The 4,601-nt window shown below is 42.3% G+C and overlaps 1 protein-coding gene across 1 annotated transcript in view; it reads left to right on the top strand.

Moving 5' to 3' along the window:
* The window catches only part of IRS1 (insulin receptor substrate 1), a 59,157-nt gene extending 55,322 nt beyond the window's left edge, over positions 1-3,835 (top strand). Inside the window, exon 2 of the mRNA XM_021682952.2 lies at positions 2,644-3,835. The gene's annotated coding sequence lies outside the window, so the exon portion shown is untranslated. The remainder of the gene's footprint in view (positions 1-2,643) is intronic.
* The last annotated feature ends 766 nt before the right edge of the window (positions 3,836-4,601 follow it).

The following is a 4,601-nucleotide window of genomic DNA, read 5'->3' as shown; positions in this document are numbered from 1 at the left end:
GGAGCTACATTTTCTGTACACACACACACACACACACACACACACACACACCCTGGAACAAAGATAAACAGATGTGAACTTCAGACTTTCGCTTGAAATTGTTCCCGGCCTCTGTGGCCTGCTGAGCACCTCTGTGCCCATCCCCTGCCTGTCAGCATAACCTCCCTCTTTCCCACTTGCTCACTTTTTCAGAGATCCCTAAGCTAATGCCACCAGTAGGTAGCGTTAGGGGCTGAGACATGTGTTGATCAGGATTTACGATAAAGGGCTTTGAAAAGTAGTATGCTGAGACTTCAGAGGGAAAGTTTATGGTGCCATTGGTAGATCCTTTTGTTTCCTGCTCTTTGAACATAAATACTTGTGGGAAATTACAGGGAGGGGTTCAGAGTGGCCCAGAGCAATAGATTTCAGCATCTGGCAAAACCAGAGGGTTTTCCCTCCCCAGAGAGGCCCCCAATCTCTGCCCCTCTGCATCCATGCGGGGTTGGCACGTGTGAGGACAAAACTGGATACACTTTGTTCCTGTGCTGAGCTGTGCATTCAGCCATTCTGGATGAGAGCCAGCTATAAAATGAAAAGCATACCATGTGCCCTTCGCCTGCCCCCCCCCCCCCATTTTCTATAAATGAGCAGTTTGTTTGTTTATCTCAAGCCCTTTAATAAAGTGTGGACTTCCCACTTCATCTTGGGCCCAGAGCTATGAAGCTGTGTGAAGCTCTGTCTAGATATTCTTCTAGGAACATTCTGATAGATTGCAGTGTGAGTTCAGGAAAAACTTGAAAGTAAGTAAGAGATCTGGAGATCAGTCTTCAGGGTTTTTGAAGGGATGGGTTTTCTTTTCACTTGTAGGAACCACACAAAGTAAGCCCTGTTTCTCTGGCAATCAGAGGGATAAAGCCTGGAGTCCTTTTTTGTTTTTACATTGGTGTCTCCATGGGAAGTCTTTATTTGTCTATAGAAAAACAGACTGTTCACCTGTCATTTAGGGGCGGAGTTAATACGAAAACAACAACAGAAATCTCATAAAAGTAGAGTCCATGTTTAGTAAATTCCAGCTTACCTGAAAGCCAAATGGTGAATGCTGACTGGTCCCAGCTAATACTCTCCTTCAAGGGAAGAGAGAGAAAAACAGTTATGTTGATCAGCATACACATTGTATGGATTGTAGACTCTGTTCCTTTTCTTGGAGCTGACATGGATTAGTACTGCTACATCTGGACGTATCCTGAAACATGTCCTGGTTGTCCCTAGACTTAGAAAAAGATACCTTAGCCTTTCATTCGGGTTTCTCCACCATCTGTCCCACCTACATTTGCAGATTTACCTCTTTCGACCCCTTTTCACATACCTTGGGATCCAACACAACGCATCCTTCTCCATTTGGCCTGCCGTGGCCATACCCTTCCCTGGCCTTGTTTTATCACGTGCTATCAGTGGGACCTGTGCTTTGTCCCTTTGATTTGTTCCACTCGTATTTAGTGAGTCCTTACTGTGCGCCAGGCCCTGTGTGAGGCTCTGGGGACACAGCCCTGAAGCAGCAAAGATACGATCCCGTTTCCACATCCCCACACTATTCCTTTTCTTCCAGGCCTAGCCAGACGTGTCAGGTACTTCCTTTCTCTTCCCAGCTAGAAGCATTCTTTACCTCCCTCCATGCAGCTAGAGCTTCTTTCCTGTGCATCTGCCATGGGATTTACCCCCTTTTTCTTTTGCATTCTTTCTATTTATGAATGGAGCTTACCTTCCTCCCTAGATTTTCTAGAAAGCAGGGCCTGTAGCACAGTTCAGCTTTATATCCCCCCATAGTATTTAATGCAACCAGTTATCCATTCGGCAATGTTTACTATCTACTCAGCGCCATTCTATAAGCATTGATATGTATAGATAACAAAAATGTGGGCTTCAGAAGGCCTATCTAATATTAATACTGGAGAGCAAAAGAGGGCTTATGAGGTTGAACAAGGGGTCTCCTCTCTGGAAGGGCATGGGTAATGCCCCACGAGGTCTGCCTTCTGGACTTGCATAGAAGCAATGTGCTTCTGCCAGAATAGCATTTCTATTAGATCTAAATCAGAATCCCTTTCTTTTTTTAATTTAACGATTCACGATGCCTGTTTCACTTGGGTCTCCTTCTGCATCTAAGATCCTCATGTCGAGCCATGTCACATTAAAAACTGACTTCAGATTTTGTGATGTTAGGCCCCGCAACTTCAAATTCTAAAATCTGCAGTTGACTTTGAACCAAAAGAAGATGAAGCATAGCCTGACTGTAACCTGCTTACCATATTTTATAGTACTTTAACACAACAACTATAATTCACATTTTTGTTTGGACCCTCAGAACATCGAAGTATTTTGTGTTTTTGTGTTACTAAACTCTGAAACCCCCAAATCCCATCGATCTGTTGACTGATTTAATATTGACTATTTTGAGTTTGTATTTGCTTTAGACTCTTGCATTTTGAAAGGGGGGAAAAGTTAAATACAGTTTGTTGATTTTATTTAAGTACACAGTACTGTTCGTGCCTGTGACTTCTGCCTTTCCAATACCGCCTCCTTTTTAAAGAAAAACCCTTAAAAACTGATACAACGTGTGTTTTGCGATATGCCCGTGGTGACAAATCCTTTCGTTTTCCTTTTCAGAATGAAGACCTGAATGACCTCAGCAAATCCTCCCTATCCTCATGGGTACCCAGACTCTGAATATTTCATGATTCACAACCAGGACCTCACATCTTCCTCCTCAGTAGATGGTACGATGCATCCATTTCAGTTTGTTTACTTTCTACAATCCTCAGGAGCTCCTTGACTGAACTGCACGTACTATATTGTGCCAAGCAAAAAAGCACTGTGACACCAGAACTATGAGTCTGCATAAACTTCATCTTCAACCTTAAGGACTTAGCTGGCCACGTGAGCTGATGGGCCCACCACCATGCCACAAGAGAATGGGTTTACTCTCATTGCATTTACAAGATCCATTTCATCTGCTGCTGAAACTGTGTATGACAAAGCATCGTTGTAAATTATTTCATACAAAACTGTTCGCGTTGGGTGGAGAGAGTATTAAATATTTAACATAGGTTTTGATTTATATGTGTAATTTTTTTTAATTAAAATGTAACTTTTCTTACAGCACATCTCTTTTTTGGATGTGGAACTGAGGTATACAATGTTCTGTTGTAAAGAGTGGAGCAAATACTTAAAACAAGGCTAACAAGAGTAGACTAGGGTACGATCCTTGTTTTAAGATTGTAATTCAGAAAAATAATATAATAAGAATCATAGTGCCATTAGATGGTTCTCAGTTGTATAGTTATATTTGCGGATACTATCTCTTGTAATATAGCCCTGATGTTGAGCTGAGATCCTTACAAGAATTGATCTTAATTTTGTATTTTTCCTGTAAGGCAATAGGCCATGTTAATTAAACTGAAGAAGGATATATTCTCCTGGGTATTTTCAAGTGTCAGCTTAAAATTGGCCATTGAATGGAAGCAAAATTACAAGCAAAGGAAATCAAAGTCTTCCATTGTATATACTGTAAAGAGGAGGAGACTTGGGTGATCCCTTTAAATCAAAAGCTCTCTTTGGAATGAACAATGTGGGTGTTTGTAAATTCTGGAAATTTCTTTCTATTCATAATAAACTAGAGACTGTCGATCTTTTCTTCTCCCCCTCCCCCCACTTCTGTAAGTTTCCTGCTACCATTTTTTTTTTTCCGTGCACACGTTAGGATATTTTATTTCTGGCATTTCTCGAGAAAGGTGGTAAGACAAGTGAGTGCTTGTCTTTGACTTCTAACCAGAAGTTAAAATTCCAGAAAAATGGTTTTTATCACGACCAGGGCTATGTGTCACTTTCCACAGGACCCTTATCTCTTATTTTCTGAGACCATCCCATGTTACATGATTTAACCGAATGTAAGTGGTTCCATTTGCCCTGGTGGGTACTGGCCTATTAGCGATTAGTTAATAAAACCCAGTGTACAGAGAGCATGTCAAAGCATAATGACCGGCTCCTGAAACATCTAGCCAGCAGTGAAGATGTTAATCGTCCTCTTGTTTGGAAAGCACACACATCTTGGAATTTTTCCTTGTGAAAAAGAAAAGGCCGTGGACGTACTTAAAGATACTGCCTACGGTGTTTTTAATCTTTTTTGCCAGGAAACTTCCTAAAGGTTAAGTGAATTAATGCCCAGGTCAGGCTCCCTCAGAGTCCATGTAAACTATCAGAAGTTCCCAGCCCTGCTGTGGAGAGGAGCAACATTTCATTTCTCTGATGGGTTGAGCTCCCCGGGTCGGGGAGGGGCTACAAGGAAGGGACAAGGTTGGGGGCCATTGCAGGGGCTGCTGCCCGTTGTCCAGCTGGTCGGGGGGGACCCCTACTCTACTCAACAGGGAGTGGAGATAAATGGAACCCCTCATGCTGCTGAGGCCTGTGTTACTGTTAATTCAACCGGACGGCATGGACCTCACAGACTGTTGTGCGACGTTCATTGTTGCAGATTCTAATCATTTGCATGCTCATCAATTTCTAAGATGAATAGGTCTGTAGTCATAAGAATCCATTGTTTTCAAGGAACTTGCTGAATTACATCA

The sequence above is a fragment of the Neomonachus schauinslandi genome, chromosome 3 (assembly GCF_002201575.2).
Source record: "Neomonachus schauinslandi chromosome 3, ASM220157v2, whole genome shotgun sequence".
Classification (NCBI taxonomy): Eukaryota; Metazoa; Chordata; class Mammalia; order Carnivora; family Phocidae; genus Neomonachus; species Neomonachus schauinslandi.
This window is presented reverse-complemented; position numbering and strand designations above follow the sequence as displayed.